Source organism: Microtus ochrogaster, chromosome 1 (genome assembly GCF_000317375.1).
Source record: "Microtus ochrogaster isolate Prairie Vole_2 chromosome 1, MicOch1.0, whole genome shotgun sequence".
In the NCBI taxonomy this organism is placed as follows: Eukaryota; Metazoa; Chordata; class Mammalia; order Rodentia; family Cricetidae; genus Microtus; species Microtus ochrogaster.
Genome location: NC_022009.1, coordinates 117,091,507 through 117,115,905, shown reverse-complemented (window position 1 = coordinate 117,115,905; position 24,399 = coordinate 117,091,507). Strand labels below are relative to the sequence as shown.

At 34.3% G+C, this 24,399-nt stretch overlaps 1 long non-coding RNA gene across 1 annotated transcript in view; it reads right to left on the bottom strand.

Annotated features, from left to right (window-relative positions):
* The window catches only part of LOC113457219, a 38,237-nt gene extending 14,680 nt beyond the window's left edge, over window positions 1–23,557 (bottom strand). The window contains exons 1-2 of the long non-coding RNA XR_003377840.1: window positions 23,453–23,557; window positions 4,626–4,772 (exon numbers count right to left, since the gene is read on the bottom strand). This is a non-coding gene — a long non-coding RNA (uncharacterized LOC113457219). The remainder of the gene's footprint in view (window positions 1–4,625; window positions 4,773–23,452) is intronic.
* Between the last annotated feature and the right edge of the window lie 842 nt (window positions 23,558–24,399).

Below are 24,399 nucleotides of genomic sequence, written 5' to 3'. Positions count from 1 at the left end.
GTGTGTGTACTTCAAACTCCAAACAACAAAGAATATAGAATAGAATATTCAAATTAATAAAAGTCTTGACACAAAGGTAGATAGTTCCTGCCTCAGTAAGTCACCTAAGATTTCATTAAGCGAAGATCACTGACTTAAAAGCTACTGAAGACTTGAGAGATGAAAATTGAAAATATTCAAATGAAACTGAAATTTTAAGGTGAAATAACAATTCATTAGAACATATATTATAAGTAACAACTCAGAAATGTTAGAACCCCCATGATAACATGAAACACTGATGTGACTATTTAGTTTTTAATGCATGCTTCAAGAAAACAAGGTCCTTAGTTTATCAGACAATTAAATGAAGACATCAAATATAAGATATCAATGAATCCATCAAGGGAAAAAAAATAAAGTAAACCAAAATAAGTAACTTAGTTCATACTGTAGTTGTGGAAGTGTGGGTGGGAAGGGATATGTTCATAAAAAAAATTACACAAAGAAGCAGATTGTCTAAATTGACACTCAAATATTAAACATTTATGTAAAGAAAGTGGAGTATGGTGTGTTGAGATAGCTCAGCAGATGAAAGTGCTTGCCATACAAGCCTAATAATCTGAGTTTTATACCCAAAACCAGCGTAGAAAAAAAAACAACTCTTAAATGTTGCTCAATCTTTATATATACACACAAACCATGACACCAAAGCATGCATGCACACACAGAAAGGCAGATACACACACACACACACACACACACACACACACACACACACACACACACCAATCATTATCATCTTCAAAATATAAAACCAGAAAAAGAGATAAAATATTGAACATGATGCAGCAAAAAAAAATGTAGAAAAATAGAAATGATCTCAGAGTAAACTACTTAGAATTGAAGTAGCCTGATTGGCTGTCATCTTGTGAAAATTAATTGCTGACTTTACTAATATTGAGAGAATATGGTGGAGAGAACATTATATTAACACTAAGGAAATAATTTCTTAGCCATTATATCAATGTATCAATATATCAAATGACTCATAATGATATTCAGCTGTATTCAGAGATCAGTGCCATTTTCAGTCACCATCAGAGAGGCTTCCTCCTGCAGTAGATGGAAACAGATGCAGAGACACACAACAATACATTACACACACACACACACAAACATGCAGAAAGAGAGAGAGAGAGAGAGAGAGAGAGAGAGAGAGAGAGAGAGACAGACAGACAGACAGACAGACAGACAGACAGACAGACAGGGTCAGTCCTTGGAACACACATCTCCAAATTTGAAGTCTTCATCAATTCTTCCATTCAGAACTCAGGAAATCTTCCAGAAGAGGAGGCAGCAAGAGTAAATGCAGGCCAGCAAGAGAACAAGGCCCTGAATCCATCGAACATAGCTCATATGAACTAACAAAGACTGAAATAGCAAACACAAGACCTGTACAGGTCTGCACCAGGTCCTCTGCATTCAGCTTAGAATCTTTATGGGACTCCAAAGTGTGTCGTCTCCAGTGAGTCTCTAATTTTTGTGCCTGATCGTGGGACTTTTTTCCTTGTATTAGGTTATCTTGTCCAGAATCAAAGCAATGGTTTTGTTTTATCTTATATTTTATTTTGCCATATTCGATCATTATATTATAGAGGTCTCTTCTTTTGTAAAGAGAAAAAGGAAAGAAGTGGATCTGGAGGGAAGAGAGTGTAAAAAAGAAACTGGGAACAATACAGGAGAAGCTGTAATTAGGATCTATTGCATAAGAAAAAAAATCTACTTTAAGTAAAAGAAAAGAAATGAAAAGAAAAAAGAAAAAAGCTAAGGATTACATCAGAGAGGTGATGTAAGCAACAGCCACTAGAAGGTTCACTAAGTGTGAGCAAATTTTCTCTTGTTGTCTGAAACATTGCTTGGTTTGTTAGACTTGACTGTTTTAATTTATCAATTTATAAGTTTCATCTGAATATGTAATTCAAAATGAAAATATATGTAATTTCTATTAAAAAAAACAAAGAAAAATAAACACACCAGAAAGGAAAAAGGTCAATAAAAATGATTTGCTTAATGCTCTTATCTGACTAATGAGGATGGAAATATTTCCATGCTTTGTGTCTTCTTATACATTTATCTGAACTCTAGAAGTTGACAATGTCAAAGATGAAAACACAGGATTGTTCTTCAGACAATGCATCCACAATGCATTGCACAATTGCATAGAGAAATCTATAATTTCTCTATTATAAAAATTCCATTTTAATTATTAGAAAATGTCCAACTCCCTATAACATTGATATAAGAAATATGAAAGCCATGTTTCATTCTCAGTCATGTGAAACATATCAGTATAATTAATTTTTATTATATTAAATAAGTGTATTTCCTTTATGGTGGCAGATGGTCAGTTGTGGCTTCAAGATATCAAGCTATTTTTTCTATTGTTTCTTCTTCAAATTGAACAACAGTGCCAAAGGGACTAATATGAGAACAATTCTCAGACTTTAAATGATCAGAAATTATATTTTTCCATTGAAGACCTGGGGATTGAAACCAGGGACAACAATGGTGATTTCAATGGGACCACAGGTTACATCAAGCTGGCAAATTAAATTAGGTAGTACAAAATTAAACCAATGCTCATCTCATTGTATCTACATTCTCTTCATGTCTTTCTTCCCTAGAAATATGTAAAATTACTTTCTTTTGTGTTTCAGTAATCTATTCTTTTTTTCTGTTAAAAATATCGTTATCACTCAAAAGTCCACCTCATCTTTCATGTTTCTTAATTTTCCAATAGTGAGTTTCAATTAAAAATTTCCAAAGAACTAAAAAACTGAAAATTATATTTCAATGTAACACTCTATATTTTGGAATTAGGCATTTTCACTTTGACAAACTTGAAAAGACAGTTGTGTTAGTCTTACTTCAATTTTCTTCCTAGAGAGATATTTTGCATTGCTGATTAACTCATTAATTCACAATAATGAATGCTACCTGGAAGCCATTGAGTTAAGAATTTATTCATGCTATCATGTTAGAGAACCTGTCCCATATCATCAAAATTTAATCCACCGAGATTATCATCATCCAGCACCTCAAAGCTATAATTAATTGTTTTCAGCTTGTCACTGATACAAACAGAAATGTTATATTGTAGCTATAAAACTAACAGAAGAAAGATGAAGTCTTTAATGATGAAACACATATACACAATTATTCTTGACACAGTTCCAAATTTTCATGTTACAGTGAAGTTATATTTTATGTGACATAATTTTGCTCTACCACAGTAGACTCTGTGATAACATTGTTATGTGTAACGTGCTCTGTCACTTGTGTGTGTCTTAGCAGTTAGCTCATATTCTTGAATCTCTATCTTCTCATCTATCATAATGCATATTACATTTAAATTATCTCATAGAGTATTTGTGATGATAAAATTTAGCACAAGTTAGTAATGTTTCTGAGTCTCTGAGACAGAAAGAGTAGTGTACACTGGCAACTATTTTTTAATGAGTAGGTATTTTAGTCAGGGATAGGAAATAATTACCTACACAAATACAATTTTCGTCTCACTATCCACACGTATTAAGAAAAACAGTATTTGCTACAACATTGTCTTATATAACCTTGACCCTTGTGAGTCTAATGAATGTGCCATTCTTAGAAGACTTAAGTATGCTACTGTTTGCACAAATGTCAAGTCTGGTTCCATCTAAAAACACATCCCTAGCTTGTTTCTTCCCTCTCCACACAGATCGCACATCAGTTCATTGTATAATCATCAACAATTTCTAATGTTTTCACAAGTCATGAAACATTTTTACACTCCTAAAGATGTATTCTTTTGTCTAGCTTTAACACTCTGCAAGGATATCTTTCAAAAAATAATGATTTCTCTTTCCTGTGAAACATATCATTTGTGTGACCTTAAACAAATAATTTCATTTTCTGACACTTCAACTTTTGTTTTCATGAAAGGATGGTATAGGACATACTGCATTTGGAATCTTTACTTGCTTTTTATTTGCTTCCAAAGAGTTGGGTTTCACCATGGCATTTTTAAACATATTTTGACTTGGTTGTTTTTCTTCACCCATCTTCTTTCCCATCTCTCTTCCCTGTCCCATGCTCTTCCAACCCTGTAGCCTCTTGTCCACTCCCCTGCTTCCCAACACCTCCTGTTTCCCTCTGGAGGTCTTCTACTGAGTTTCACCATCTGTATAATCTCTCACAAGCTCTTATCTACATCCATGCAAACATGAAAGTTATGATAAACACATGCAATAGAACATTCATCATTCACTTGAATATCAGGCGTGGCGTTTGATACACAAGTATGCTTCATAAACCCCAGTAACTTTTTTTTTCTTGATCCTCCTGAATTTACTTTTACTATTCAAAACCTCTCAGATTGGTCACTTGGTTACACTCCCAAATTCTTCTCTCAGAACAAAACAGGAGTCTGAAACCTCAAATACCCTTTCCTGAAAGATTCCTCCTTCCCCACAAGCTTCTGTTAAAGCCTCTCTATTATAATCTCTTTCCCTCATTTACTCACTACACTCAGCACATTAGAAGACAATGCTAAACACCTCAAAATAGCTGTATTGTGTCAGTTCTGGAAGATTGCTACTCACCCAACAAATTATCTTGGTGAGAATCTTGATCAGAACTAGGAGAGTAAGGTACTGGGATGCCTGTGGGTGCCTAGAATGAGGAGTTCATGGAAGCTGGAGCAGCACGAGGTGGTTAATTATTGCACAGGTGGAGACGCTGGGTTATTGCTGTGAAACAGAGAAAAGCAGCAGTGAGTAATTAGAATGAATATGAATTATAATGGCGCACGGTACTGCCATAGAATAATAAAATGGAGTATTTAATTAACTTGCTGTATGACTTTCAGGAATTTAAATTATTTATTTGTAAGGAAACATTCTCTCTTAGATGAAGAGATTTAAAACCTATACATATTCTACAGGAGTGTGACCTCACTGAAATAAATTGTGAACTTGATAGAACCTTTAATTTTGTAGTAGCAATGCTGAAATAAGAGGGAAAACTGAGGATTTTTATTCAATATTATATAATTAGAATATCATTTATAACCACAATCAATCAAAATACATTTTATACTATTTTTATGCTACTAAGATTTCCAATTATGATTTACTTTACATGTACAGCACCTTATAATTCTGACAAGCCATATTTAATTTGTTTAATTGTCTATTTTATCTAGTGACTCCACCTTTGGATAACACCATTCCTGATATCAGAAAACTGTGTGTGTGCATGTGTGTATATGCCTTAGCTGTCTAAATTCAACCTGACTAAAGAAACGTAAAAATTCACATAGTAGCTTTAATGAGAATTATGCAATTCACAGTAGATTAATGGTAAATTCCTAAAGATATTTGCTTGCTAGTCCCTGGAAACTTGAATGTATTACATAACAATGAGTATTCACATATGATTTGACATTTGGGATGGGAATAATTTACTGGATCATCACAGTGCACTATAGTGGACTCATCCAATTTTTTAAAAAATGATTTTTATGGGCTGGAAAGATGGCTCAGTGGTTAAGAGCATTGCCTGCTCTTCCAAAGGTCCTGAGTTCAACTCCCAGCAACCACATGGTGGCTCACAACCATCTGTGATGAGGTCTGGCACCCTCTTCTGGCCTGCAGGCATACAGACAGAACATTGTATACATAATAAATAAATAAATATTTTAAAAAAATAAATAAATAATTTTTATATTAAAACATCATTTTAAATAAAAAATGCAATTCAAATTAGCCAGATACAAATTGACATTGTATGACCTCATTTAATGTTAACCACTTTTAGGAAAGAAAATAAAGCAATATTTTACTTTACAAAATATAAAATAGGCAACTTGGTGACAAAAGATGAGATGATTGACAAAGCTGTCACTCAAGTAATCATGGTTACTTCCAAGGGTTCAAAGAAACCCGGGAGAAATTTAGTACCAGGGCTCCAGAGACAGTGAGATCTGGAAGTCACTGCAATTCATGCCCTGTGGTTTAAACCAGTTTCAAACATCTAATAGCTGAAATGGAAATATAAATTGTCAGTATTGCAATTCACCAAATTTAGGATAAGTTGTTACAACAGCTACAGAAAATTAGGAACCAAGTCATTATAAATAGAATTCATCCTTGTTATCCATGTCCACGCAATCGTTGGTTGTGTTCCTGCTGAAAATGTCTTTCCAGATCATTCATTTCCAGAGTTTTCAGATGCTACACATATAGGGTAAGCACTTTCAATCTTGTATATCTATGTTTTACCATTCTCTTGAACACCAGCTAATATTTTTGAATATCTTTGTATATCCTTCAAGAAGTTCTATAGTCAGATGATGGTGTCCAAATTGAACTAAAAAAAAAAGAAAATCAGTTTTTTCTTAAAAATAAAAGAGTTAAGGACTTGAATGTTATGCATGGTGATAGATATAGATCTATTTGCATTCTTCTACATGTCAACATTCAGGTATGCCAGCACCATTTGTTGAAGATGCTTTACTTTTTCTATTGTACAACTTTGGTTTCTTTGTCAAAAATCAGGTTTCATGTTTTGCCTTTCATGTTTTGTTTCTAGTTTCTGACGATAAATAAGGATAAAATCTTTTATTAAAGTATATTTATTTAACATGTGATTGACTAAATAAAAAAAATATTGCCCTGTTTTTATATGTTCTAGAAATAAAGTATAATATTCTGTGTAAGAAATGATTAGTATGTTCTCAGACATAGTTCAGATTCCTGTGCCCTTCATTGTCTCAGATAATAGATATATTTGTGGTCTTTGTGATAACTCTGTTGGCCAATTGGTATCCCAGAAAATTAAGCCTAGTTTGACGTAAGGGCTGTAGATCTATTTCATCCTTACCTTCAATTTAGTGGAGGTCTTATACAATGTAAGGAAGTATGACCACATGAGAGAGGTAGAGAAAATAAATTCTGTAGGGTCATGACAACTCTATATGTTTTTGGTTCCTACATATATGCAACTAAGTACTTAATTTAATGCTGATCATGTAAAGTTTGCAACAATCTCTTTTTAGTAGCAATCAAGGAAGAAATTGAAATTCTCAGAAATAAAAATTTAATATGAAAATCTAGTATTAAACATCGATAATAAACATAGGACATATAAAATATTTATTGGTATTTCTCATGTAACATGTGTAGGGCTGTAGTGCTATGACAGACCCACGATAACTAAAGAACAAACCCATGAAGGAAGAACAGCAAATTAAGCAATTATTACTGTTAGAAGAAAACCCTGTCCAAAACAGTGATATAATTAGTATAATGTAAGAAAGTCAATTTCATATAAATCTTTAAAATGCAACTTTTCATTGCAACTAAATAAGGATCCCTAATTATTTTCTTTCTTTTTTTATGTTCATATGAAAATAATTGAGACACTAAATGACGCATTAGCTCTATTTTTTAAAATACTTTATACACAAATTCGTCTTTTAAATCAGTTTCAAAAATTGCTTTAAGGAGAAAGTCAAGTAATTTAATACCAATAGTAGTGATATTTTCACTGAATTTGTAGACTAGGTAAAATTTTAAATGCTCACTCTGGTATTAAAAAAGGTATTTCTTATAATAAAATAAGTAAAGGTTTCATTGTGAACCTTAAAATGCCGTGCTTTTTAGTAGAGTAAAAGCATAAGTATAGATCATGAAATCATTGCAGATAACTGAGAAAAGATGAAATATAAACATATTTGAATCTGAATGTCTGTATAAAAATTAATATTATATCTAAATAATCTAGAATATATCACCAACCTCATTCACTAAACTGTAACTGAAAGTTTCCGCACATACATAAATACATACAATCATTATAGAAGGCTTTATTTGTTGCCTATCACATTTGCAGATACACATTCCAGTTATTATAACTATGCACACTATCTTTATTTGCAGATACACATTCCAGTTATTATAACTATGCACAAGGACTTAAATTTTTATAGTGGAATAAAACTATGCTGTAAGGAAGCTTTCTGGTTTCATTGCTATTTTTTCAAAATTTTCCTTGAAATAAAGTAAAATTAACAGTTACGGTTGAATTTTCATGAACTCAAAATTATTTGCCCCAAAGTTTCAAATAGAACCTTTTCTTTTCTGGCTGTAATGAACTGATTTTTGATAGACTCCTCCCAAATTAATAGATTGAAATCCTAAATTCCAGTGTTCTATCTAGTACCGCGAGGAGAAAGTCAAGGAGCTGATTGCAGGTACAAGAAGGCATCGTCACTGATGGTAATAGCGTCATTCTAATGGTATGAGGGAGTTGTGGAGAGAGTGCCATAACATTCCGACTATGTGGGAGAGTATCAGTTTACAGTCTACAGCCTCACCAAGACCTGGCCAGCCTGGATCCCCAACGTTGTACTCCTAACATCCAGATCATAAGCAATAAATTTATGTTGCTCCTAAGTCATGTAGTCTTCCTAACTTCATTATGGTTAAACAAAACACATTAAAATATTTATAAAATAAGCTTTAAAGGGGACAGAAAATTTGATGCTGAATGCAATCTGTGTTTGAGGAAACCTATCTGAACCTACAATGGAGGTGCGGATGATTTATCTTCTAAGGAACACTTTTCATCTTTTTTAAATTAAATAAGTTTATATTTAGATTAATTGATTAGTTCATGATGTGTAAAAATACTTGCTCAAGAAGGTATTCAAACACAAGCCCAAAGGCAGTCCTGGTTATAGCATTAAACTAAAAATATTACATGTTCAAAATAATAAAATAGAATGGGAAATGTCATTCATTAAAGTAATTAATGCTAATTCTAATCCTGTTTAAAGATACCTCAGAAAAAAATAACGCACTCAATTAAAAATATTTTGAGCTGGCCTGATTTATAACCCCATTTCTTGGAAGATAGAGGTAGTGAGATCACAGGTTCCTGACAACCTTAGCTCCATAGAGTAACACTGTCACAAAAGCCAAACTTCTATAAGCTTCTCATCTACTTATCTCTCTACCATCTATCTATATAGCTACCTATATCCATTACTTATCTTCATCTTTTTATCCATCTGTATATATGCATAGAGCAAGACCTAAGCACATATATTAGTATACATTGAAGTAAATATCTTGTAATATAAGTAAATATGTAAGACAATTAATTTTTTGTGCCAAATAGTGATATTTCATTCTGACTTTTTTTTTTCTAACCTCATGAAGAGTAAGTTCAAATTTCATCTATGTTTACCAGGTCAGAAATTTTGGAATTTTCCCTGTCTGTATAAAGTTAAGGTTAATGATTATTTTGAGAATCAGCAACGATGAAAATAGTGGCAGTTCTTAATTTTCTTGATGAACCTTATGTATGTACACAGGTGGCATTAGACTGGTATCACGGATCAAATAATTAAACTAAAGATGAATGACTTGACCTGATTCCGTTTGCCTAATGAAACCAGACACAGAGAACTGATTAACTCTGATTGACTGTGCTTTTCACATTTGGATCAGTATCATTAATAAAACATTTGTTTTTCACTGATGTATAGGAAATAGATTTAGCATTTTAGTCTCTAAGCACGTAATTTTACATTTCTGCTTCTAATTAAATGTGATATACATTTTCATTTTTGCTGTTATATATGTGTAGATTGTGTGTGTGTGTGTGTGTGTGTGTGTGTGTGTGTGTGTGTGTGTGTGTGTGCCTGAATGTGAATTTGATTGTTTTGTATTTTGAGACTTGGACTTTTTAAGCAGCCCGAAGTAGTCTCAAATTCATGATGTTCTTGCCTTACTTTTTGTATGACTGGGCAGGTAGTTATAAAAAAAGAACTTAACACATAACTTATTAAAAGTCCCCTTTCCTTCAATGTGTTTGCTTGAGAAACCCTATTTTTTTAAATTGTTACAATCCATAATGAGCTGCTGCTGAAATTATCACAGGAGCGTTTGGCTTCAGTCACAGGCTCCGGTTTCCTATGTAACTGTCAACAGTTTTTCCAGTGGACAAACCGCTAATGATCATGGAGTTAAGTAATTGTAGACTATCTGCCAGGCTACCATGTTTCCCTGCATGCTTGGCACACACTGATGATTTGGCCAGGCTCTACATCTCCCACTGCCATGCCATTCCCAGTGGCAGCCTTTGACTTTCTAGCTTTGGCTGACATTAGCAATGCAGAAATGGAATTTAAAAATGTAACAGTAATCCTACACACAAGTAGGCTAAGCATAAACTTACTTTTTCATTTGGGGTTTGTCAAACATTATCAATAGAAAAACATTAAAACTTATGTTTGTTTTTTTTTATTTTAAGTGAAACTAAATTGTAAATTGATGACAAAAAGTACTATAGCCATATTGGAAAATTCTGACATTTCTGAATATTATATTTTGAAAATGCAGAATTGGAGAATATCCCACATTGGGTGAAGATGAATTCCACACACTAATGCTTAATTTTTGCTTCCTGATCTACCTTTGACTTAACATAGGACGTCTCTCTTGGCATCACCTAAAAGTTATTTATATCACGGATATAACAAGGACTTTCAATACCTTTATCAACCTTTTCACAAATGATATATTTTTATTACACTGAAATTCATACTGTATTAGTCTTTTCTCACATTTTCTCAACATTTATTTATAAACTGAAATTTATCCATTTTCACTTTTAGCCATTACTTTATTATGTACCAGATTTCTCTTTGGCATATTTTTTATTTGCTTTCGTATAGTCATTTCTAAGTTTTTGCCCATTTCTCAAAAGCTAATGCTTATAAGCTCTTTATTGATATTTTGTTTAAAGATAAAAAAGAATGTTGTAGTCTGTGTATTTTTTCTTTTTACTTTATTCTTATTGTAAATGATATCAGATGGCTCAAAAATCCAAAGGTTTAAACATATGCTAGAATGAGAAAGGAATTCTCAACGTTTAACTAACTTTAGGTCTTATTTTGTTAAATAAAACTAGTAGGGCTTTTCACAGCAAACACTTAGGAATTACTAAAAATCACCAATTTTTATAAGAATCCTATAAACATTGATACACGGACTTCATTGATCTTGTGCTAAGAATTCTATAAAGTACTATGTAGGAAAAGTGTATGCTGACCCATTTTAAGCTCTCTTGCCTTCCATCTTTCGCTTATCTTTCTCTCAGATTTCCGTGTCAGTTATTCTGTTAGAGGATAAGAGGAGACTGAAAAAGTCAGCAATAAATACAATCTACATTTCAGAAGAAAAAATGCAGTAAGATAAATTCAGGTATTGACTAATAGTTTATATAAAACTGCATAGAATACAGGCGAGGCAATAGAGCACACACAATATTCTTTATCTTGATTGTCAGGGAAAGAGTAATTCTTTTTTAGAAGAACTTATGTCTTAAACCCAAATGAAAGCAATTAAAATGTCAGAGTTAATAGAATTATAAATAAGGAGGAATGTAGATGCAAATATACACAGGATGAAAAAAGTTTTGGTTTTTAAAGAACTTAGAATGTCTAAGTGTGATTTGAGCGAATTCAACAGAGAGGGAAAAGCAATGAGCAAGAAGTCTAGGAAAGAAAGGAGTGACTATACTATTATAGGGAGCTTGAGCTGCACTCTGAGTGCATCAAGAAGTCACGGGAGGCTTTTGGTCAAAAAGATTCCACAGAATTTGAAAGGTCAGACTGACAGCTACGTGGATAATTGCTAATTTGAAAGCAGAATGGGAAACAGACAGGCCAGTAAACGAACTATTGCATTACTCTGGAAAAGTACAGATTTCTAGATAGAGGATATTAAAAATACAAGTGACATATACCTTAGAGAAATTTTTTTAAAAAATCTCTTGATGGGAAAGATGTGGAAGCTTCAGAAGAGAGAAGTGGTAATTCCTAGATTTGACTAAACAGCAGAGGCCAGGCTGTGTGGTTTACTGGTTTGAAGAGAACTGGGAGAAAGTTGGGAGAACGCCAGGATGATGAGATCATAATTGTGTTTTGAGATCAGTGTGAAAAAAATCACACAGATATTTGTAAGTTTGAATTTAAAGACGGGAAGACTGAAAGGTTTACTGCTGTTAGAATTTACAGGGCAGATAGACTGGTTAGCAGGATAATACAGACAGGAAGTAAAGAATGAACTCAGACAAATCCTTGGGAAACAAGTATTTTTAAATTTTCATTTTACTGAAGCACATGTTAAGTTACTCAAGATTTTGAGCAGTAGGAATATACAGGATCTCTCAGTACTCTATAAAATTTACAGATCATACCTTAGCAGAAATCAGAGAACAAATCTGCCAGGTCAGGCCTAAATCAGATATTAGAACCATATTGTCAATTAAAGTGAATATATATATATATATATTCAGATGTAGAAAAACTGGTAGATTTTTTCATTCCTGAAGGCCTAACCTATGGAATTCTCATTTATTGTATGAAATATAAAGGTATAATTTCATTGGTATTCGAAAAAGACTGAAGCATCATTAATACATATTCAGGCACTCCTCTACAAAGTCATCAGACTACGTTCTGAGCAAAATCTCAAAGTACAAGCTCTATTATAACATACCCTGCATAGACACATAGAGTTCAGCTACTACTTTAAAAGTTCAAGTAGTACTGCGATTCATGTGACATTTATAAATACCAGTGTGAAAATCTGTATTAGTAGTCAAAACAATTTAATAAAAGCCCAGCTGATTCTCAATAAATGAAATCCACCTTTTGCAGAAATACCTGTCAATCACCTCTCTCTAACCTCACATACCCATGCATAATCAATCAGCAGTGTATGGTGTCTTCCACGTGGTACATTATTCAAAAATACTTTATTTTTCCTTTGCAAAAGAAAAACAAAGTGCTCAAGTTGTTCCCAAGACAACTACGAAAAAATCATAATGAGCTGATTCTATTTAATCATCTGTCGAATTTAAAATAGCTCTTGAGAATAATGAAGATTGTGTCATCAGAAACGAGACCCTAAATATTTAGAGTCATTAAGAAACTAATTAATACGTAGAAAACATTATACTTTATCACTATATCTGTAGCATATACCAACATGCTTTAACTGTGAAATATAGTAGGTTGTTTTGACATCTGTTTCTATTTTTGAAAAGTATGTGTAACTGTTTTTTGCTTTATGACCTATCATGGATGAAGACACACTCTCTGTGAATAGCCACAAGTTCTGCAGAGAAAGGATGGATTTCCAAGACCTCAGCAGTCCCAAGTCTCCAGTCTGAACCCAAGATTAGATGCCCTCAATTTAGTCATTTGAACACTGGGTAAACAGAGTCAAAATTATTTCCTGTAGATGTGGGAAAATAAGTAAGAAATCACTATCATTAACTTCACTCAAAATTTCAAATTCATCTCTGCACCATCGCCACTTTTCTATTACTATTAGTTCTCTTTTAATGAAACGCATAAATATTTAATTTTAAAAATCTTGATATAAAGTTTATAAAACTGTGTTATACTGGTCCTGCCCATGAACAAAAACATAAATTGATTCTGTGCTTACATTTAACCACTGTACATAGATTTTATTTTGTTTTTATATTTATTTTGCTTATTGTTCTTATTTGATATAGGGTCTCATTATGGAGTCCTGATGGACCTGGAATGGGCTATGTAGACCAGGTAGCCTCAAACTCAAAAAAAAAAAAAAAATTACTGTCTCTACCTTACAAATGTTGGATTCAAAGATTGTAACAATAGGCACGGCTTATACTTTAATGGGTATCAGATCAGCTTAACATCTTACCAAAGATTTCTCTAGGTAGATCATAAGACTACACTACAAGCGGTACTGTGCAATGGCCTAACACAAGGAGAATGAATGTGGTATGGGAAACAGACAGAAATTCCAAGAGAATAAAATTATAATGAATAAACATTATATTACTCTGCATTACTTATTGATTTATTTATTTTATACCCCAGTCTCAGTTTCCCTTTTCTCTTCTTTTCCCAGTCTGTCCCTTTGACCACCCCTTTTGCCTCCCGCATCCACTCCTCCTTATACAGAAAAGGACAGGCCTTCCATGGGTGTCAACAAAACATGGCATTCCAAGTTGTAATAAGACTAAGTACTATGCCTTGTATCAAGGCAACCTCATAAAAAATATAGGGTCACACAAGACAGCAAAAGAGTCAAAGACAGTCCCTGGAACTGCTAGTAGTTCACAAAAGAAGACCAAACTACACAGATGTCACATATATGCAGAGGGCCTAGGTCTGTCCCATGCCTTAATACAAGGGTGGATGGACAGACAGACAGATAGATATCAATAAGTGGACCTTGTGAAGTGGACTAGTGTTACGGTGCTACAAAGTACTGTGTATTTACCAGAGGCTAAACACCAATCCACTAAAAAGCTTTAGATGTACAATATTGTTCTCTTTACTTGTTACACTGTTGCGACAGTGGCACAATAAGGTGTGGGAGTAAAAAACCACTATCTGCTTACATTTAAAGCCCACTCCATGAGATCAAACTCATGCCTACTCCTGCTCAGGTAGTCAAGAACCTGAGACGGTTGAAACGGAGGGGAGAGGCAGGGCGGGGAGCAGCAAATTTTGTAGAGCTCAACAAAGATCAATAAAAAAAAAAAAGAAAAGAAAAAAGAGGAAAAAAAAAGGACCTGAGACTAAAAGAACACAGCAATAAAATGACTCCTAATGGATACAGTCATTCTGCTGTACCATAGGTCAATGGCTCACTCGACCATTGTCAGAGAATTCTGCTCCTACAGTGGAAAGGAATTAACACAGAAACCTACAGTTGGATAATGTGCAGAAAATGAGAGTCCTCGGAACACTCAATTTTAAATGGGATGTCTCCATCAAAGCCCTCCCTTCAGGACTCGGGGAGCTACGCAAAAGAGGTGGTGAAAGTATTTTAAGAATGATGGGAGAAGGAAGATGGAAAAGGAAACGGTGCCTTCCAGATACAATGGGACTGAAACACATGGAAACTTACAGAGACTGTGGAAGCATGAAAAGAACCTATGCAGGTCCAAGTCAGATGTGGTTTAGCATGGAGAGGGGAGGTGCACAAGAGCCTCCATCTCTAACCCAGAAGCTATCTCAAATTGACAACCACTCACAAAGGAAAAATTACTTTGCCCAAGGGAATCTCACTGGATATACAAACTACACTTAGTAGAGTTCCAAGACTTATCAATAGATTGTCAGGACAACACAGAATGGTATTTTTGAAGGTATTTAATGTTTTATCAAGTTTTGGGGACTTTTTAAAAAAAATTGCTTGTCTTATGCTCATCTATTATCACTTCTGATTTTATATTTATACAGGTGATGTGTGTGTCTTGTGCCTTTCTATTTATCTTCTTTTTTTCTTCCTCTGTGTCTATTTGCTTTGTTTTATTTTTATTTTTTAAATGGTCTCTGGTGTCTAGTGAGATAGGGAAGACATGGAGTTGAATCGGTGGGGATATGGGGAGAACTAAGGAGGAGAGGGGGAAGGTAAACCATATTAAGAGTATACTCAGTGAAAAGCTTATTTTTAACTAAAAGAAAGAAACATATCTATGCATCTGTTGCAAATGGAAAAGCTAATAACAAAACTCTTGATAACAACATCAAAAAATCTCTCTCCGGTGTCTCTGGCTTATCTTTCTCTTGTTACAGCACAATGATGTATATAAGTAAATATATATATATATCAGGAAAATTGTTTCAGGAAATGCATCTCCAGTTTAACTGACAGAAGCATCAAGTCAATGACATTAAACAGTAACACATTGAGCGTGTGCTGTGTGTAGGCACATTGTTGTCATTTTTCTGATAATGCTCTAATGTTTTTTCCTGCTTTATAAGTCAGAGGATCAATCATATATAAACTGTCAGACCTGTAAAAAATGGTAAGCTGCCTGACTGACTTGTTCCAGAAAGGTCATTTATTCATTATTCCCTATGCAAGTGTTCAGTGTATTTTGCATACGAAATAGCTCTGAATGGGAAAGATGTATTAATTCCAGAGCAACAGGGTCAGAATGTGAAGGGAACAGAGATTGAAGCTCACTACAATTTTAATATGAAGTTGTTCATACTGAGTCACTGGAGTTTACAGACTGAGTTTTTACTTTCTCTAAAGTTTAAAATTTTGTTACTGAGAAATACAAAAGAATGAAATGTTTTAATTTATATAAAGGTCTGCAGAGGTGATTCAGTAGGTCACTGTGCCTGCTGTCTTCACTAATGAGCTGAATTTGAACTCTAAGGCTAACATAGTAGAATAAAAGAAGCAACTTCTGCAAATGTCCTTTACCCTCCATGGTGTACCCAAGTACATATGTATCTACTTGTGTGACCCCAGAGACAATGTAATAAAAGGTAAGATAAATACAAAGTGCTATAATTCATACCCTTCTTAAATTCTCTGTATACCAAAATATAGGTTAGTACTTCTAGAAGCTATAAGACAAAAGTTATTGCTGTTTTTCTTGAATAATTGTGTATAATGTCTTATCCAAAATGACTCTTTCCAGACACAGTTATTAAAATTAAGGAAATGATTGCTCGAACCTAAAATGTAACTATCAAATATGTATAACTAGTATAAATCAAAAATTCAAAAGTTTAATTAATATTTTAATAATTATCATCAATAAAATAATAATTTTACATTGCACAATAAAACATGTTACTAAAGTTAATTTTGCCTTTTTCTTTTAAAATGTGACTTCTAAAAAATTATAAATTTTGTAGTTACATTTTACTTCTAAAGTTTATAAATTGGATATGTGGCTTACATTATAATGCACACCTATGTTATTAGACCATAAAGTTTTCATATTCTATTTTTAGTAATCAAATTACTATTCCTGTTTGCTTACTCATAGCAGTATTATTTATTAATCACTTTTAACTTCAGATACTCTGGCTCCTTCCAATAACATTTGCTAGTATGAAGTAATTCCACAATGAATAGCATAGTGTTTTTAGCTTCCTATTTCTACTGAATTATTTAATGAGAAAAGAGGGTGCAAATGCATCAAATACATTTCTCTTGAGTCATGATATGCATAAACATATTGCATCTAATGAAAAGTTTATATACATTTACAGTGCCAACATAATAAGTTAGCATACTTGGCTTACCAGAAGCAGTCCAGAAATTAGTAGTATGATTAAAAAGTTATTGCCACATAGTATAGTATAGAATAGGTAGCCTGAACTGGCCTTCTGTAATCAGACTGGTAACTACCCCAGCTGTCATCAGAGAGTCTTCACCCAATGAACAATGGAAACAGTTGCAGAAATCCACAGCAAGCACTGCGCCCAGATTGGGGAATTCTGTTGAAGAGATGGAGAAAGGATTGATTGTACAAGCCAGGACCAAGAAGGTCATCACAAAGGAACCCACAGAGACAACTGACCTGGACTCAGGAGCTCACAGACTCTGAATAGATGGCTAGAGAGCCTGCATGGGACCTACCTAGGTTCTTTACATATATGTGACAATTGTGTAGCTTGATCTGTCTTTAGTAATGGAAGAATAGGAAGATGGAAACATGTCCCTAATGCTTTGTCTGGCTTCCAGGTACCCATTCCTCATACTGGGCTGCCTTGCCCAGCCTTAGTTAAAGAGGAAAAAACTTAGATCTACCTCAACTTGATATATCATGCTTCACTTCACTGATACACATCTGAAGTGTGCCCAGTTCAGAACAAAAAGAGAGGAGGAGTGGGTTGCAGGGTTATCTGTGGAAAGGGGATGGGAGGAGTAGAGGGATGGGAAAACGCAGTCAGGATATAAATTAAATGAATGAATTTAATTAATAAAAATATTGCCATTAAAAAATAACTAAAAATGATTTTTCAAGAAAACTTTGATTTATATGTTTTGCTTCTACAGATAGTTGATCTCAATAAAAATATTTATTTATGTATTTACTTGTTTAGTTTTTAGTGAAATAAGGTCTTACTTGTAGTCTTTGCCATCTTGGAATTTGCATCTTTTTGATGCTCTCTATATATTGGAATCTTATGCTTCAAAGAAATCAGTAACTGCTGTACTCTAAAAATAGTTAAATGGGTTTATCGGGTGCTTACCCTGAGAATACCAAAGCCAGGTTCTGGGCCCACACTGTTCTTTGGGACTGCTGGGAAATTTTTAAGATACTGTCATGTGTTGCAGACATAAGCTGCACTGTCTTAAAATCTATTTTGAAAGGACAGATCCTGTGGTTGACAGTGTAAGAAAATGAGAAAAGAATTGGAAATTTCTCCATATATAGTTCGCCCTCACAGAACGGTAATATGGGAGGTTTCTTTTTCTTTTCAAAGATCTCACTGCCTCTGCCTCCCAAGTGCTGGTATTAAGGGCATGTGCCACCACTACCTGGCTTCATTAGAAATATCTTATATGTTTGAATCAATGTTTTGAGGAAACCAGTGCAACAGAGATAATATATAGGACTAAGATGCTACCTCCAAGAAACATAAACATTTTAAAGGAGTAACCTGCAACTACTGATGGTTTTAATTAGATTACTAACTTTTCTTAATTACAGAAATAGTGATTTTTGAAATGAGGGGTGTTATAAAATCACAACATTTTTTTGTTAACTTAATAAACAAGAGGTAAGTATTTAGGAAGTGTTGCCAACTCCACGCAGGCATTTTGTGTTTGCTACATCTTCTGTGATGCTATGAGTAGCAAAGTCTAAGCCTGCTCTGTCTTCTAAACTTTTCTTTCAGTTGGTGTGAGCTTTAACATCTCTCTGGCTCCTATCACAAGAATGTGCGTAGATTTTTTTTGATTCATAGCTAAATTCTGAAAATCGGAAATTTTAATCTATAAAATGAAGATTATGAGAATCATTGCTCAAGGTTCAGATAGAGAAATAGTAGTATTTGAAAGTGGGTTGCCAAAATTAGTAGTCAGGTTATCCTAAGAAATTTGAAGGTAAGTACAAAATAACAAAAGCAACTTGATATTCTATATAGTTGAAGAAACAGAGACAAAATAAAATTCAAGAAGCTAGTTACTTAAAATATGTCTAACGTTCAATGATATAAGATAAAAAGAAATCAGTATACCTAATACCAATTTTAAAATATATATCCATGATCATCATGAAAGTATAACTATTTATTTTGTATGCATATATATGAGGAAACATATGGTAGTTTGTTAAAAGTTAATATTTTAGACTCAAATATCTAAAGCTTAAGTTTCTGAGTTTAAATTACTACATGTAATTCAATAATTTAATATTTTAAGTTTCAGTATCATTTAGATGATGTCAACAATAAGCTGCAAAATAACTTGATACTCAGCAGGCTACATATTTAGCACATATCCTGATCCACAATAAGTAACAAAATATGTTATTGGCAGCAAATATTTTCATGATGGCCATCACTGTATTTTCATACACACATTTTCCAGTTAAGATAACTGGATAAGAAGTCTTTGGAATTAAATCTAGTATCACAACTGCAGAGCCATCAGAAACCCCAGTGAAATGCGCCACAGTTCTCATACAACTACAAGATGACTCCCCAGTTTCAGAAGTTGCTTGCCATTCTTAAAGGCTTAAATCTTTTAAACAAAATATTTGTATGTACGTGTTGGGCACATGTATGCAAGTTCTTCTGTGTGCATGAGGGTGGGGCTTTAGGAGACAACCCCGAGTTTCATTCCTCAGATTTCTCAGGAACTGCCTGGTTTTGCTCTTTGTTTTGTTTTGTTTTGTTTTGTTTTTTTTACTGGACACAGAATCACATGATCTGTCACTGGCCTAGAACTAGACAAGTAGGTCGAGCTAAGTGAATAGTGAAGCCTAGAAACACATTCATCTCCTTCTTGCTAGCGCTGAGATTAGAGTGTAACTTTTGTGTGTTTTCTAGAGATCAAGCTCAGAGCCTCATGGTTCCATGCCAAATGTTTTACCAACTCAGCCAAGTCAACTACTAAAACATTTTAGTATCGACCAGGTTGAAACAGAAATCGGCAGCATCTTTCTTGCCATTCAATATTACTGTGAATATAAACACACTGCTTATAGAAAAAATACATTAAGTATCTACAGTAAGCTAATATAAAATCTTGAATATTCAATGGAGACAGCACTATCTGTCAGCACTGTCTGTATGATTCTCAAGATTCAAGTAACACTTCAGATTTTTAAACATTGAACCTTTGTCCTCTTTAATGAGATTCTCTTCAGGTCTTTATTTCATCTTGACAGATTCCCTCCTATTGTTCTGAATGATCATCCATCATATTGAAGTCTGAAGTCATTCTTCTTTAAAAAAAAAACAATACAAGAAGAAACAATGATATTGGTTCAAGATGTGGTACCTACTTACAGAAGTTTTCACCTGGGGCCTCCTCCAAAGTTTAGCTGCCACTATTATTTTATTTAAACATTTCATGGGCGACTCTACGAGCTGTGAGTGGAGGACATTGTTTCTGACTCCCTAAGCAATGTTTGGAAGCAGGAAAGAATTCACAGCAGAAATACTCTTGCAGAAGATGACAAGTATTACAGTACTTTTATAGTATCCGTGATTTTTGAGACTCTCACAAAACATTCTGTATTATGTTGAAGATGAATCCCTTAGTCTGGACTCCATGACTCATGGTGTACACTTCATATAAACAAAAGATATGAAGGCAATATATGTATGCATGTATGAATATTATTATTATCTCCATTTTTCTCAAAAGCATTTAATACATCAATATTTTACTTTGAGCATTTCTTGTAAGTCAAAAGGATTGTCTTTATGTATTATTATAACATAAATGCATAATTTCAACAAGATTCATGTAAATAATTTTAAAAAATTAATATTGATCTGAAGTAATGGACAAAAAATAAATACATGTCATTGAATGCTCACTATAGTCTGAGCAGTATTTTAAATTTTTTGAAGTTCTTTCCATGTAATCCTCACAGTGATACAAAATTATCTATCAAAAATGGGGCAGAAATAAAAGGAGAAACAGTTGTCAAAACAAATGTTAAATAGCTGAAGTAGTTGGGAAAGAATCAGAGCAGCAAAAATAATCAGGACTCAAACAAAGGGAGTTCAGGGAAAATATATGATTAAAAATGGATTTCAAATGTTTTGTTCCATCTTCAATGCTCTATCTATTGTGGAATCTATTTGCACACATCCTAAATTCTGCAAGTAGATTATAATTCAGTTTCCTGTCTGTAAGAATCAAAGGAAGTTGCTATTTGGAAACTAGAATTGTCTAGATCTAAATTGTTTCTTTTCACAAGATGATAATCATCATTTAAAGTTATAAATCATTGATCTTAATAGATAAATTTCAATCTGCAAGATGCAGAATACAGGATCAAAAGTGTTAGCAAAAAACGAATGTGTAGTGATATTTTGTTTGTATTTTAATAAATAAAGTTTGCTTGAGGATCAGAGAGCAAAGCTATGTCACAAGGGACCAAGGAAAGTTGGCACACACCTTTGCTCCCAGGACTCAGGAAGCAGAGGCAGATGGATCTCTGTGAGTTCAAGGCTACCCTGAGCTAAACAAGATTGATCCACAAACAGATCCAGGTGGTGGTGGCTCACACCATTAATCCCTGTGTTTGGGAGTCACACACCTTCAATCCCAGCACTAGGGAGGTGGAGACAGGAGTAATAAGGCTGGGCAGAGAGAAAAATATAAAATGGAAGAAACAGGGACTCATTGGAGTGTGGAGTTTGAGAATTTGTGGAGATAGGATCACACCCTTTATATATGAAGAGTTGATAGAGGTAAAAGGTCTCTCTAGTAGATGGCTTTTTTGCTTTTCTGATCTTCAACTTGAACCCCAATATATGTCTTTGGGTTTTTATTATTTGTGCTACAGGGATGACTTAATCTGTCATACAAAGAAGAATGAAGACAGTCAAGTGCTGTTATTTGTTTTCTTCTTTGTATGCTAGGACCAGAATCTCTCTCATTAATTTAGCTTTCAGGGTTATAAATGTCCTCTTAGGTTCAGGAAGTGGGACACATAACTGGAATAAACCTTATGTTTATGTGTCAAATATGTATTAACATTCTTATGAATCTAACAATTTTCCTCCAGAATTCCGTGACTTGGCTATTACTAGAATCAAAACAATCCCCCAAATATTTATGTTTTTCTGTTTGTATTGTGTAAAGAAAGAGTAAAGTCAGAAATGTTATAATGCTAGCTAATCTTAATTAACACTTGACAGTTTTCAAGGTGTCTACACAATTGTTTTCTTAATCTTTAGATGTAAGTACAGATTGTGCCCTCAATAGATTTATCAAAGTAAGGCTATTACCCAAGCATCCAGCAAGGCCAGATTTTTAGAGCATCTCCTCTGGATTACATTATATTAACTGAAACTTCTAAAACTTTATGAATATTTCAAGTAACTAAATGCACCTACAGCCTGAATACTTGACCTTTGATCATTATAATACTTTATTAAATGTTTTGATGATGCCTTTCTTAGCTCAGTCTTAGTGGAATAATAGCAACGGCTGCCTCTGCTCTGAGTACAAAAGGTGACAGTTTGTGTATAATTCTCAACCAACCACAGTTTTCTCTGCCCACGTGTCTGCATCCTGAGACAATTCACCTACAGAGTCTCCCAACAAACATTTGCAAAGCTACCTCCTTGTTCAATTGTGTATAATAGATCTTCTTGAATTTTCAGTTGTATATACTAATATCTCAAGTTTCTGTGAGTGCACCTCCAACACAGTGCATATCCTACCCAATCCCAGTTTTCATGATTGTCAGGCTGTTGTTTCTTTCACTCATTCCAGTAAGGTCAATCTTAAAGCCATACATGAAACAGCACGGCATTCAGTGGTGTGGATCCACATATCTGTACTCCCAGGGCAGACCTAAAATGAATACCAGCAAGTCCAAATCGGGTAAACATCATAGCCAACCAGGGTTACAAGCAAATAGTCAAGCTGTAAGTCCTATGGGAAGGTTTTGAGTGATGAATGATATAAACAAAAGTTCAGGGAAAAATAGCAAAGTTAACCCTAACCTTTATAGCATAGAATAACTGAGGAGCAAATTTACTTGAGGTAGAGAAGCCCCAGGTGCCATTAAGTATGCTAGTGAATGTCAAAGATATCAAATTTTGAAAGTCGAACTTGCTAGTCACAAAATTTGTAGACTTAATTATCCCAAAGCTTACAAATAAGGAAACAGTGATTAATGTATAAAGGAAGTAAATGTAAAATGCTTGTGACTCAAGAACCTGCTGTTCTTCTCTTCATTCTTTCCCAAATCAAGGTTTGCAAGTAGCTGACACTCAGTCGTTAATAAGTGTTTCGTTGTATAATTACACAAATGAATATGGCTAGAAGCATTATTGAATTGAAGACAAAATTTTGAAAGTGCAGTTGAGTACATTCATCATCGTGGGGATGATTACCTGCCTACTGTCCTGAGGCATGCTCTGTGCAGGACAGTGAAAGATGAGGCTGGTGGCTCCAGCAGGATAGCAGCCAGAGCGAGAGCAGACACTTCCCTTCTGGAGGTCAGATACCTGCAATGGAGAGAAGAAAACGATTTGGATTGTGGTGAAGAAAACCGGCCTTGTAGATGCACGTGCTGGTTTCAGTGCAGATTGTTGCTGTAGCTGTATGTTGTTGGTCTAGCAATTTTGTCATGCACCGGTAGAAGCTTTATCCATGTACCTCTCCCATAAAAGACTTGTTACCCCAGCTTTTGAAAGTGACAGGAAGCAATCAATGGAGTCAATAAGCTTTTCAGATTAACTTCCCATTCCCTACTACCAGTCACATCTACTGACTCCCTGTTGTGCTGCTCTTTCCTCCAACTGAGTCACTCCCTCCTGGTGAGACAGGGGGGAGACTCATAAAACTGAACAAGTAGTAATATTCACCCTCATACATACAGGATTGCCAAACCCCCTCCCCTAGGTTTCTGTCAGTAACAATTCTTAAGAAATTCTTAAGACATCTTAAGATGTCTCTGGTCTGTGCAGACACTAGGCATGTGAGTTTCATGAGTTGTCACTGGTATTGGGCTTCTCAGTGATGCAGCTGTGTTGGGTCACCTCATGTTCCTATATGCAATGTCAGTCAGCTCATTGATTCACTAAGCTAGAAGTAGGTGGGATCACTTACAAATTTATTGTTGGCATTCTTAGAAGCGAACAGATGTTTGTTAACATCTCAGCAAAAGTCATTGGATACTGCCTAAGGCTAGTTTAGAGATGTTTCATAATTTTGATATTAACGTAACCTGATACAATTGTAACATGTCCATTTTAGCCCCAGGGCTCCCTCTGAAATTCCCTGAGACTACCATACCACGATGAAGCTAGATCCTTCCTTTTCCCTAAACTTGCTTCTC